This window comes from Lissotriton vulgaris, chromosome 2_2 (genome assembly GCF_964263255.1).
Source record: "Lissotriton vulgaris chromosome 2_2, aLisVul1.2, whole genome shotgun sequence".
NCBI classification, from domain to species: Eukaryota; Metazoa; Chordata; class Amphibia; order Caudata; family Salamandridae; genus Lissotriton; species Lissotriton vulgaris.
Genome location: NC_141688.1, coordinates 21,485,461 through 21,499,708, shown reverse-complemented (window position 1 = coordinate 21,499,708; position 14,248 = coordinate 21,485,461). Strand labels below are relative to the sequence as shown.

Sequence of the window (14,248 nt, the reverse complement as noted above, 5' to 3'; positions counted from 1 at the left end):
TGTGGAAATGATGTACCTTCTGGGGATTCAGAAAAAAACATAAAAAAACACATACAAATCTAAGGAATTGATAGATTTTAATGCATATTCCTAATTCTAAACTAGCAGATTTTCCACCGTTGGAATGCCTGCTGGTTTACGGCTGCAAATGCACCTTAACTATTTTTTATTTCAGGCATTCTGATTCACTGTGGAGAAACCCACTCTCCTGAACACCTTGACAGAGGAGTAGTTTGGTTATAAATAACAACCATGCAAACACTTATCTCAGCATTTTCTGGCACTAACTTTAGGTGTGTAAACGGAGTGTGAAAACAATAAGAAGGTTTGTTAATAACTACTGCTGTTCAATGTATTTTTCAATGGCCGACCAGTAGCATCTATGTGGGAAAAGCCTATTTTTTCACCCTGTCCCTAAACCTTGCGCAGCAGACAATCTGCTGTACTGTTCACCTGATAGCATATACGTCCGCCGAACTCAACTGTGTGAATCACAATCCTGGAATTTTTGGTCGTACATTTTTGCACACCTACTTTCAACTTAATTTGTTCAAAATGTTTGTGAATCGTGTCCTGCAAGGTAAGTTCCTCAAAAGCTTGAAGGCCCCTTTGAGTAATGTAAAATGCCCTACAAGAGTCAGATGCTAGAATAGTACCTTGTAGGCTTTCTTCAGCAGGAAGGTAATTAAATGTAGTTCGACTCGTGGTGCGATCACCTGCTATAACAAGAGTAAGCCGTCTCTACTGGTGATTGCTTTCTTCTGCAAGTCTGGATATCAGCCACACATGGCTTCCAATACGTAGTTCTTCCAACGCTAAGAAGTGTTCGCTCCTACAAGAAAGCCTTAAATTGGTGGAAACTAATATGGCAAAAGCAAAGGAGCGGTATGTAAATCAAGCAGATGTCAAGAGGTTGACAGACGCTTTTCCAACAGGAAAGCTGGCTTCGTTATTCTAAAACAAAAAAAAATATCGATGGAAAACAAATTGTCATTGTAGTAGTTTGTCCATTCCCAGTACATTGCATGATCAAGACAGAAGCTTTTCCAAGCAATCTTGCTCCTTCAATGCAGATCTATCCTTTTTCCTTTTAATCAGCATAGGTGGCAGATACGATAGAACCCCAACCCTTAACGTCGCATCAGTAAGAAGCAGATGAACCCTTGTCCATGCACGCCTTTAAGTCTTCCTGTAGCTCTTTAATCCCTACCCTCAACTTGGAGTTTGCTTATCAGATCCTGGGTGACACGCAATGTCCAGTCCAAAACTAGGGCTTGCAAAAAGGGCTGTGGGTTAGGACTGGATTGTGCTGTTGTGGGCATAGGAAGACACAATCAGATCCTATTGTACCCGTGAGCTCTTCTGCGGGCCTTGGTTTTCTTGGTCCATGTTAAGATGCTCCTTAAACTAAGTACCAAGAACAGGCACAAAGGTAATGACTGCTTCTGAAAATGGGAAATCATGAGTGTGGGAATTCCTGGTCTTTGAGGAACTGACAGAAAAAATAGATGTGAATGAACCAAAAGACGTCGATCATGTTTATACCCCCACAACAATGAGAAAAGAGCAAGTGGCAAACGCCCCTTTTTTCACATAGTGCCAACGTAGGAACAGATAAAACAGGAAGTGAAAAGGAACCACAATCCTTATTGGAAGTCTATAGCCCTGGATGTTAATCTTACAGTCAGAGCCTCAAATGAACCTGGGAGATATACATTGAGGGAATACATCCTCGTAGAAGGACACCATCTTTACACCATATGTGGTCTGTCAAGAGAATTCACTACTTCAATACTAATTCTCAGTTTAAATGGCCGTCATGTGGGTTCTCTCTAAATATTGATATTCAAGTCTGTCTCTCTTATATGGAAAAAATAAAGTGGCAGAATGAAACACATCAGAAACATGCATGTATCTGAGAAGGAATAGTGGTTTATATTGTACCCATGTTAGATAAGGAATGCTGTGAGGAGGCCCTGGGAGGACAACAGAAATTCTGGGAGTCAAACAAACAGGGCGCCCATGCACACTCTAATGATAAAGATAAACATCGTAGTCGTGGTTAACAGTTTCTATAGAGACAAAGGTAAGTGCAAGAACATGTATAACAAGTATATAACACAAGTAGTCCAGCGTAGATGTGGTGTCTTTTATTGTTCAGACACGAGAAGGACCAGCCGACACGTGTTTCGTCATATATTGCACAATCAGCCTACGACTCTTCAGGGCTGTACCGAACGTGCACAAAGTGAAAGGTCGCCTTATCGGTGATACTTCCGACCCGATAGGGCCCAGGACCGGTGAAAAAGGACGTCATGTCTGTATGTAAAGGCTCTTAAGCAGAATCTGAGTATCAATCTGGATCCAAATGTCCAAACAAAGTAAAAATGCAAGGCAATCCGATTTTAACTGGTTGCGAAATTATTTCCGTAGGGAAGGAGTTGATAAGCGGACGGGTACGTCCGGAGAAGTATCAGTTGCGAGCCGGATAAGCCCATTGCAATGGGCTTATCCGGCTCGCAACTGATAATTAACCACAACTACGATGTTTATCTTTATCATTAGAGTGTGCATGGGCGCCCTGTTTGTTTGACTTTTTTTGTACTGATTTTGGTTAGCACTCTTCTGGGGGGTTATCGGGCTTATCCCCTCGTCCCTTTGCACCTCGCATAACTGGAATCCTTACTTATTTATTTATTTGTGGCATTTTTAAAGCGCAACATTCATCCCAAGGGATATCAAGGCGCTGAGCAAAGAGAAGGCTGCTGAGGTTTATTCAGGAGGGGTTAGTCTTTGGGGAAGAGATGCGTTTTAAGTTTTTTCGGAATGAAAGAAGATTTACGATATGTCTTAGGTCAATCGGTAGTTCATTCCATCGTTTGGCCGCAAGGTGGGAGAAGGCCCGTCCTCCTGTCCTTGTTTTGTAGATGCGCTTAGGTTTTGCCAGGGCTGAGTTAGTAGACCGCAAGTTCCTGTTTGGAGCATAAAATTCAATTTTCCCCTGTAGGATTGTAGGGCCTGTTTTGTGGAGGGCTTTGTGCGCATGACAGAGCAGTTTGAACGTTGCCCGCTGGCGCATCGGCAGCCAATGGAGTTGTTTTAGGCATGCTGATGCCGAGTCACGTTTGCTTTTGTTGCATACCAGCTTGGCAGCCTGGTTTTGCAGAACTTGTAGTCGGGAGAATAGCTGCTCGTTCATTCCCTCGAATAGAGCATTGCCATAGTCTAGGCGGCTGACTAGGAGGGCCTGGGTAATCGTGCGACGGCAATCGAGTGGGATCCAGGTGAAAATCTTGGCGAGGAGTTTCAGGATTGCAAATCCCTTGCCCCACAGTGTGCGCACATGATCTTTCATGGATAGTGCATCATCCATCATAATGCCTAGGTTTCTGGCATATTGTTTCGGGGTTGGGGCTGTTCCCAGTGACGGGGGCCACCATGAGGTATTCCACGATAGTTTGGCTCCTCCGAACAGCAGGATTTCCGATTTTCCGGCGTTGAGCTTGAGGCAATGGTCACGCATCCAATCCGCCATTTCGGAGAGGCAGCTGTGGAGTTTATTTTTAGTTGTTTCGGATTTTTCAGATCTTTCATCCATGGTCACCATCAGCTGCGTGTCATCGGCGTATGAGCAGATGCCGATGCCCCACTTTCTTCCGATATTTGCCAGGGATGATACGTAGGCATTGAAGAGAGTGGGGCTTAGGGAAGCCCCCTGTGGAACTCCGCAGCCAATGGGACGGGGTTTGGAATGGAATTGACCCATGTGCACTGCTTGGGTGCGGTTGCTCAAGAAGGATTCTATCCATTGCAACGCAGTGTCCTGTATTCCTTTGCTCCTAAGTATATTTAGTAGGCATTTGTGCGACACCGTGTCGAACGCTGCCGACAGGTCTAGCAGTATCAGAGCCACCGAGCCCCCTTGGTCGGTGATGCATCTGACACTGTCAGACACTGCCAGCAGCGTAGCCTCGGTGCTGTTGTTGGATCTGAATCCGGTCTGGGTGGGGTCTAAAAGTGCGTTGTCCTCCAGATATTTGGATAACTGTGAGTTAACCATTTTTTCCAGTGCTTTGGAGAGATAGGGGAGTTGTGAAATAGGTCTATAGTTCTCAGGATTGAGAATATCGGAACCAGCTTTCTTCAGGAGGGGAGTTACAGATGCGTGCTTCCAGCAGTTTGGGAAGAACGCGGAGGTGAGGGACTGATTGAATAGCTTGGTGATGAGTGGGCATAGAGTCGGAGCAATTTCGGAGAATACAAAGTGCGGGCAGGGGTCTGCGGGGGAGCCCGATTTTATGGCTCTAAGGACTGATAACACTTCTTCTTCAGTCAGTGGTTGGAAGTTGGATAGACGAGGAGAGTTGTCTAAGTCTGTGCGATCATTGTTTTTGTCGGGTGTAGATGGGCATGAGTCCTCGCCGGGGGGGACAGGATGGGAAGGGGTGAAGGTTGAATAAATTTTATTAATTTTGTCAGAGAAGAAGGTGCTAATCCGTTCGCATGCTTCAGTGGAGGGGGTGAGAGTTTGCGAGGTGCAGGATGGGTTGCTGAGCTCTTTCACGATTTTAAATAACTCTTTTGCAGAGTTATGGTTTTTGTTGATACGTTGCACAAAAAATGCCTTTTTTGCCATTCGGATGGCAAGGATGTATTGTTTTCTTTTGGCAGTATAGTTGGCTCTGGTTGTGGGATCTTTCGCTTGTCTCCATTGGTGTTCTGTTTTTTGGCATTCCCTTTTAAGGCTCTTGAGGGCGGGGGTATACCATTTTTCGTTAGTGGTAGTTTTCTTTTTAGCTTCTCGTAGGGGTGCTATTCTATCCAATGTTTGAAGGATTCTAGTTTCTAACCGGATAACATTATTGCCAATGGGTTCATTGTCTGGCAGAGAGACATCTGTCTCGTGAAAATGATTTTCAAAGTTGGAGTTGTTAATTAGTTTCCAAGCTCTCTTAGAGGAGAGAGGGGTGGGTCTGGTCTTAACGGGTTTGCCGGTATGTTCGAGTGAAAATGAAAGCATGAAATGGTCGGTCCATGACAAAGGGAGAGATTCCATGAGAGTGGTCGATTCGATGTTTGTAAAAAGGAGATCCAGGGTGTGTCCAGCTATGTGCGTAGGGCCATCAACTAGTTGTTTCAGTTGGAGGATTTCCATGTCAAATTTGAGCTGTGCGACTCCTGGGGCATTGAGGTTTTCATAGTGGACATTGAAGTCTCCAATGATTAGGTAGTTTTTGTGCTTTAGGCACAGAGGGAGTATTTGATTCAGGAGTTTAGCGCTGAGTTTGGTTTGTTGTCCCGGTGGATTATAGACAACTGCACCGGCTAACATGACATAGTTCTCAGCGAGGATTTTAAATGGTAATAACTCATGTTCGGGATCCACAATAGTTGTGTCCGTTAGGCAAGTTAGGTGGTCCCTGAAAATTACGGCGACTCCACCTCCTTTCTTCTTGCTTTGTCTGTTTTGTGTTATTATTTTGTAGTTGGGGGGGAGGGCGTTGGCTAGGTCTGGGGTACTGACATCGGATAGCCACGTTTCTGTGACAAAAACTAAATCTGGCGTTTTTGAGGATAATATGTCCCATACGTCTAAAGCATGCTTGGGTAATGATCTGGCGTTGAAATATAGACATTTTAGTTCATGCTTGGGTTTAGTAGAGATTGTGTGAGGATCCGTTGAGTGTTGACCCAGGCTGGTCCATTGACATGAGCGGCATGAGATGGGTCCGTAGGATAGGCCAGGGCCAGTTTGGATGCAGTTTGTTGTTGTGATAGGTTTGCGCAGGGCAAGTAAATCGCTACGATTGTAGCGGATGGTGGCTGCCCTAGGTGCGCTGAGGTCTGCAGGGGATATGGCCCCTGGTCCCGGTCGGTCGCGGACGGGCGCAGACGGGCTTGCCTTAGGCGCGCCTTCGGCGCGCAAAAGTCGCGCCCGCTGCGCACGTCCGCTGCGCTTCCTGGCAAGGCACATGCTTTATGTTGGCGAGTCAGGAGGTTGGGGGGGTGTGGCCAGCCGAGGGGGCGTGTCTCGCCTCGCCCTCGGGAATGGCGGGGATCGTTGCAGCGAGTATCGCTGTTTAAGTAGCCAAGTGATGCAGGTCAATAAAGTGCCAACACAGTATTACAGGTAAAAAGTTTTAAAATGGTGATTTGCCCTGCTCCCGGCTTTCCGCCTCAGGAGCCAATCTTAAGCGACGCTGTAGAGCGGCGCGCTCTATTTGTAGGTATGGTGGGGGGCGTGGCCAGCCGAGGGGGCGTGTCTCGCCTCGCCCTCGGGAATGGCGGGGATCGTTGCAGCGAGTATCGCTGTTTAAGTAGCCAAGTGATGCAGGTCAATAAAGTGCCAACACAGTATTACAGGTAAAAAGTTTTAAAATGGTGATTTGCCCTGCTCCCGGCTTTCCGCCTCAGGAGCCAATCTTAAGCGACGCTGTAGAGCGGCGCGCTCTATTTGTAGGTATGGTGGGGGGCGTGGCCAGCCGAGGGGGCGTGTCTCGCCTCGCCCTCGGGAATGGCGGGGATCGTTGCAGCGAGTATCGCTGTTTAAGTAGCCAAGTGATGCAGGTCAATAAAGTGCCAACACAGTATTACAGGTAAAAAGTTTTAAAATGGTGATTTGCCCTGCTCCCGGCTTTCCGCCTCAGGAGCCAATCTTAAGCGACGCTGTAGAGCGGCGCGCTCTATTTGTAGGTATGGTGGGGGGCGTGGCCAGCCGAGGGGGCGTGTCTCGCCTCGCCCTCGGGAATGGCGGGGATCGTTGCAGCGAGTATCGCTGTTTAAGTAGCCAAGTGATGCAGGTCAATAAAGTGCCAACACAGTATTACAGGTAAAAAGTTTTAAAATGGTGATTTGCCCTGCTCCCGGCTTTCCGCCTCAGGAGCCAATCTTAAGCGACGCTGTAGAGCGGCGCGCTCTATTTGTAGGTATGGTGGGGGGCGTGGCCAGCCGAGGGGGCGTGTCTCGCCTCGCCCTCGGGAATGGCGGGGATCGTTGCAGCGAGTATCGCTGTTTAAGTAGCCAAGTGATGCAGGTCAATAAAGTGCCAACACAGTATTACAGGTAAAAAGTTTTAAAATGGTGATTTGCCCTGCTCCCGGCTTTCCGCCTCAGGAGCCAATCTTAAGCGACGCTGTAGAGCGGCGCGCTCTATTTGTAGGTATGGTGGGGGGCGTGGCCAGCCGAGGGGGCGTGTCTCGCCTCGCCCTCGGGAATGGCGGGGATCGTTGCAGCGAGTATCGCTGTTTAAGTAGCCAAGTGATGCAGGTCAATAAAGTGCCAACACAGTATTACAGGTAAAAAGTTTTAAAATGGTGATTTGCCCTGCTCCCGGCTTTCCGCCTCAGGAGCCAATCTTATACTTTTAGCGTTACTTTAAGCTGCGCGCCACTTTCAAAAAACCCTTGCTCTGTCCCATATCAGAAATTCCGGGAGCTTTTTTCTCGTGAAGGCCAAATTGCAATTAATTTTTGTTTTTAGGCGTTCCTGTGGGTCTAGAAGGGCAATACAGGAACGGGTACGTAATTACTTAAATGAATGAACAATGAATAAAATAATGAAATGTTGATTTCCACTGAAACATGTGGTTGTCAATTGATTACGTCTATAAGGCAAACACAACTAAACTTACAAAGGATTGGATGGCACCTAAAGCCCCAGTAAGGATGGCACAAATTACAGGCAATATTGTAGTTTGATTTGTTAATACTCTTAAAACACTAGCGTGAATCCACATGGATAAATTTCAACACCCGGGCACCAATTCTGAGAAAGATTTATGCTTTTTTTATTGTGCAACAAAGGAAAATGTCAACAAGAAACACTGTTTAAAGCAAAAGAACTACAGTATAGGACATTTAGGTGGTAGATAAAGGGTATTTTTTAGATAAGCTGTTTGTGAGTAGTGAGTCTGAACAATAAAACAGACTAAGCAAATACCAATAATCACATTAGACAAAATGGTAAATATATATATATCTGCTGCTCTCTTTTTTAAATCTGGCGGAACACAGGAGGAAACAGACCTTCATTCCCAGTGCACGCTCAGTGGTGATATGCAGGGGAGATAGGCACCTTATGCACACACTTTGGAGTGTCATTGGACCCTTCCGCGCAGTGGGGTCTGGAGCAGACAGCTTTCTTGGGATAGGCACCGCTCCTTTGTCCATAATGCCATTAATCCTCGACGAGACTAGAGCTCCCTTTTGAACAGCCATTGACACCGTAGATGAATAAATAGCGCTGTTTTGCACGCTGGGAACCCGTTAAAAAGATACATATCTTTTGAAAAAATTCACTGACACCACGGGGAACAATGAACAGCTTCCTTGTGTACACCAATAACACTCCAGAGGGGAGACAGGAATGTTCTGTGCACTGCTGAGGGGAGCTAGAATTTCCCCGTGGACGCTCCGCTCAAGGCCCTTTTTTAACTTTACACAAATACTACACCTCCGCATAAACTCCGAGGCGATAGCCTTATGTGTCCATAAATAAGACGGCCAAACTCTTGCCAAGTGGGAGAGGTGAAGGAGCTACGGACCGCTGCTGCTGACCTGTGACCTCATCCCTCTGGACACCGCTGCTCCCGCCACTGCTCGCCGCACCCGCTTCGCGGGTGCCGCTTCGCGGGCTGCAGCGAGGGGCCAGGCAACAAGGCTATCATCGGAGCCAGGAGGCGGCAAGGAGGAGGGCGCAACATCACTCGGACTCCAAAGACCAGGAGTCCCTGCATTCGCCCAGGTGCGCACGGCAGCGCCTCCTGGGAGACACGCCTCCCCCCCCACAACCACCTACTTAAACGGCTTACGTGACGCACAGCGGGACGCGTGTGGGACGCGGAGCGAAGCCCGAGCAAAGGGCGGGCAGTCTGTGGCAGTCAGGGGCTGTCAGAGGCTGGGCTGGGCCACCCCCTTACATCTATTGCCCCCGGACTAAGACCTCGGAGTTCACTTGTGGGCCCCGAAGCCACCATGTCAACCCGCTCTGGCAAAGCTTTGAGGGGCGGTGTAGAAAGCACTTCAGGGGGTACTACGATGATTGGCACTATGGACAAATTTATTACCAGGGTGGCCGCCGTCATTGAAAAGGAGATTGCAATGACGGAACGCCGCCTCTCACTAGACCTCCTCCCTTCCAAACGCTCTTCCCTGGGTGCTGCGGCACATGTTCTGTCCCCAACTTCCTCTATCCCCACCGCACCTCCGCCTGGGACCCTCTCTGGGGAGCCACATATTGTAGCGCTAGAGGCTGGAATAGACAGGATAGAAGTTTGATATCTGATTCTCTCCCCAGCAGTCCTTGCAATGTGGTAGTAGAGTACCGCCCCGCTCATCCCATAGCTAGCTCGCCCGGCATTATGTCTCAATCCGGTACTAATGTACCTACACCCGGCCTAAAACCATTGTCCCAGATTCGATCTACCCGGGTGCATAGAAAAAGGAAAAAGGCGCCCAGTAGCCGGAAGGGTTGCTACTCCACGCTTTATAAGCGTCCTAGGACCCAGCACCAAAGGGGTCCTACACACTCAGACTCCGGAGGGCCTGATTTACCTGGGAACCCCACCCCCCCTCAGCTTGCAGCCAACACCCTGCAACCTCCCACCTTGGTCCCGGCATTACTTGTTCCACTAAACGAGGGCCCTTCACTCGAGCCCCTCGAGAAACTGGTAAAGTCTCTGCTGGCACCACTCATTGACCAAGTCAAGAGTCTGGGGGATAGGCTTGACCGATTTGAACAGGTTACCAGGGACAATTTTTTCTCCCTGAAAACCTTGTTTAAACTACAGCCAAAGCTTAGTGAGGACAACACAGACAGGAATGCTGGAAAAGGGGTTCCAGCGAGCCAACCATTGGGAGATCAGTCGACACTGCCAGCTAAGCCACTAGCTACCGGGAATGCTCCCACACCAGCTCCCCAGGCCGGTGCGAGGCAGGCAAGGCCGAGTGTTTCCACTCATGTTGCTCAAGTGCATGCTACTCACTCCCCAGCAGTGATAATACCTGTGCCTAATCCTGCCCATAAGAAGCAACAGAAGGGAGGGACTGGCCCAAACTCTCATTCCCTGACTGCTCCACTCGCTAAAGCTAGCGGAGTAGCCACAACCTCTAAGGCGAAACCTACCACCTCTCCGCCTAAAAATCCCTCCCCAGTGGCCATTTCGCAGAAACCGACACGTAAGTGCCCCCCGGTCAACCTCCCCCCTGAGTGCCACCCATAGGCTGTTGTCCTTATCAAAGTTCCCCCCCTAAAAGATACCCAGCAGGAAACTCACCAGGCGCTAAAAAACAAGGTCATCCACTGGCTGAAAACCAATAGACCCCTTCCATTGGGCGTGGATGGCCTGATTCTTGGCGTACGTTGGGTGGGCTGGATCGGACACGGGAAAAAATCTTTTGAGGGTGACTGTGTGGTGGTCAACTTCCAAGACACAAGAGCTGCCCACTCAATATGTTGCCAAGGGCGACCCGTGGCCGGCCCGGAAGTTGATGCAGTTGATCTGGATCACTGAAATAATATCGAGGGACAAAATATCGACTTGCCAAAATATCGTGGACAAAATATCGACAGTCAAAATATCGAGTTTGTATCTACAAACAGGTAAGTACAAAAATATCGAGTACAAAATATCGTTAACAATAATATAGATGTAAAAAATATCAACTTTATTAAAAACAGTGTTAAATTAAATTAATATTAAATTTTAATTACTAAAATATACTTAAAACTACTTAAATTAAATTATAATAATTAAATATTAAATGAAAATAATAAAAATAATTTTTTACAATCTTATTTGTTGACCCTGAACCCTAAAAATACCCCTTTACCCAAAAACCCAAAACTGACCCTGAACCCTAAAAATACCCCTTTACCCAAAAACCCAAAACTGACCCTGAACCCTAAAAATACCCCTTTACCCAAAAACTGAAAACTGACCCTGAACCCTAAAAATGCCCCTTTACCCAAAAACTGAAAACTGACCCTGAACCCTAAAAATACCCCTTTACCCAAGAACTGAAAACTGACCCTGAACCCTAAAAATAGCCCTTTACCCATGAACTGAAAACTGACCCTGAACCCTAAAAATACCCCTTTACCCATGAACTGAAAACTGACCCTGAACCCTAAAAATACCCCTTTACCCTAAAACTGAAAACTGACCCTGAACCCTAAAAATGCCCCTTTACCCAAAAACTGAAAACTGACCCTGAACCCCAAAAATACCCCTTTACCCTAAAACTGAAAACTGACCCTGAACCCTAAAAATGCTCCTTTACCCAAAATGTATCAATATTATTTAATTACCAATTAATTATTAATTAACAATAACAATAAAGTAAATATATTAGAACATTAGCTGTAATTATTTTAATAATTAATATTATTTTTTCCAAATTAATTACTTAAAAATAACACAAAATTATATATATTAAAAATTTACTCTAATTAATGTAATTAACTAATTACAATTAATTAATTAACAATTAATTACTAATACAAAATATGTTCAAAATTATATTAATTAATTAACTAATTAATATTAATTAATTATCAATTAATTATTAATTAAAAATATTAACAAACATATATTAATTAATTAATTATTTTAAAAATTACTTCCCACCCTATTCCCCTATAAACCCACAACCCGCTACAGAATTACATTACGCAATTATTATAAAAACAAAATTCATTCAATAAAATATTTTATAACATTAATACACACTATTCACACATATTATTACATAAAAATACACTATAAAATATTATAAAATATTAAAAATTCGATATTTTTGCTATCTATATTTTATACAGTCGATATTACTTCACTTACCTGAAAAACGATATTTTTGTAGTCGATATTATGTCCAGTCGATATTTTGTCCAGTCTATATTTAAAACTCGATATTATGTCCAGTCGATATTTTGGAGTCGATATTTTGTCTGTACACCAGTTGATCTATCATTCTTCTACTCGCGGCCGGCCCCGATTATCCAGTTCACCCATCCCGGGCCCCTTCCTCAAAACAACGTCCATGGCCAACTTTTCCCAGGAACTACTGTAGCGCAAGTCGCATACAGTTCCACTACTACCGAACTGGGGCTTCTGGGGCTGCTGACTTTGTGACGCTCCTGAGGAGGCCTTGATGACTAGGAGTCCCGGTGTCGAGTCCCCCCCTTCTGCCAAAATTTATAGCCCTCCGACCACACCAGAAGATCAGGTCATTGTCGAGACTTCAGGGGTACCAGGGGAGGTGAGGACGCCACTTGACCCCCCCAGCTGGCTTCCCAACTGAGGGTGCTGTGGACTTGTCTGCTCCTGTTGAGACTTGTAGCATTGCAGCTGTGGCGGACCCACTCATTAGGGTTCTCAGCTGGAACGTAGCAGGCCTCGAGAGAAAGCTGGCATTGCCCGACTGGAACTCGCTTGTGGAGCAATACTCCATATGCCTATTCCAGGAAACCTGGAGCAAGGAGCCCCTATACAAGGCAGGATACTCTACCCACTATTTACCAGCTGTCCACTCAGTAACTGGTAGGGGTCGCCCTTCAGGCGGCCTCCTCATCTGGGTGGCTTCTGAACTTAACTGCAGGGTGGTGGAGCGGGATACTAAATGTCCGGACCTCCTCAACATTTCCCTGAAAAATCCTCAGGGTCGAGTCATTCTAAACATCTTCAACATTTACGCCCGAGGCACGAAGGGGGGTAGAGAATCCCCAGTTATAGCTTGCCTGGAAGCCCTGCTTCGTTTGTCACCTCACAAGCATTGCACTCTGGTGGCGGGCGATTTTAATTGCACCTTTGAGCCCCTGGGCCCCGAAATTTTACAAGATCAAGAGGATCAAGATAATAGGTGGGGGATACCGTCCTTAGAACTCAGCCCAATCAAAAAGTGGACAGAAGTGGCCCTCCAGATTAATTCCCTAACTATGGAGTTTGGTCTGAGGGCAGGACCGGTTCTGATAAAGCAGGAGCCCACACTTACAACAGGCCTGGACATACGTCAAGAATTGATTATTTTCTTCTTGACGTAAACTTGTGGAGCATGGTAAATGATATGGTGATTTTACCATCTGTGGAGAGTGATCACAACCTCCTCTCGCTCACACTGTCCCATAGGTGGATATCTGGCACTGAGAGTAGAACCGCTTGCAATCTCGCCCCGGATTTGACAGCAGTCTCCAACTGTGGACGACGATTAAGGTGGGCGAAGCTGTCGCTCTCAGAGGAGAAAACCTCTGCCATAAGGCAGCTTCTTACCTCAGCTCTAGATAACCTCGACTCTTGCGAGGATGGGTTGTTGGAGTTGACCACTAGGTTCTGTACCCTAACTCAGGTCATCAGCGACCTTTTCGTAGTCCCAGCTAGTACCAACAGGAGGAAACCCCGCACACGGGCTAGACAGGGCTGGTTTAACCAGAAGTGCAGGGAGGCGAAGTTGCTACTTATTGAAGCAGTTAAATCTAAAATACCCATTAGGACCAGGGTGGCTAGAAGGCAATATTCCCTCTGCCAAAAAAATGCTAAGAAGGAGTGGGAGGATAACTACTGGCAGGACCTTTTGGCTGCCAGTCGGGGGAAAGATGCTAAAGGTTTTTGGGACTTGGTGGGAAATAGGAATCGTCCCGATGACACACTAAGGACCTGTAGCATTAATGCCCAGACATGGTTTACCCACTTTCAAACACTCTATTCCGCCATCGAAGGCCCACTTAATGATCCCTTTATCCATCCGCCATATACCTTAGATAGAGACCTGGATTTGTTTTCTGTACAGGATGTGACAAAGCAGATTAAAACCCTGGTGCCATTAAAAGCAGCTGGCCTGGACGGTCTCCCTGGAGACATCCTCCGAGCCTACCCAAAAGAATGGGGGGTACTGATCTCGGCCCTTCTTAACGCAATCATCGAGGGAGGATCTGTGCCAGACTCCTGGAAAGGGGCCGAGGTAGTCCCAATTTTCAAAAAGGGTTGCCGGGACCTACCTGGGAACTATAGGCCCATAAGCCTAATAGACTCGAGTCAGAAACTGGCGGGGAAAGCCATTTTGGGGAGGATCTTACAATGGGTGGATGACAACCACATTCTGTCTGATATGCAAGCCGGGTTTCGTTCAGGAACCGGAACTATTGAACAAGTGTTCAGGCTCCTGTTACTGTACTGGAAGGTGGTGGAGCTAGGCAAAGGCAGTCTTTACCTGGCCTTCATAGATCTGAAGACTGCCTTTGACCTGGTTCCTAGGGA

At 46.7% G+C, this 14,248-nt stretch overlaps 1 protein-coding gene across 1 annotated transcript in view; it reads right to left on the bottom strand.

Annotated features, from left to right (window-relative positions):
- The window catches only part of LOC147728953 (uncharacterized), a 291,189-nt gene that overhangs the window by 82,754 nt on the left and 194,187 nt on the right, over nt 1–14,248 (bottom strand). The window lies entirely within an intron of this gene.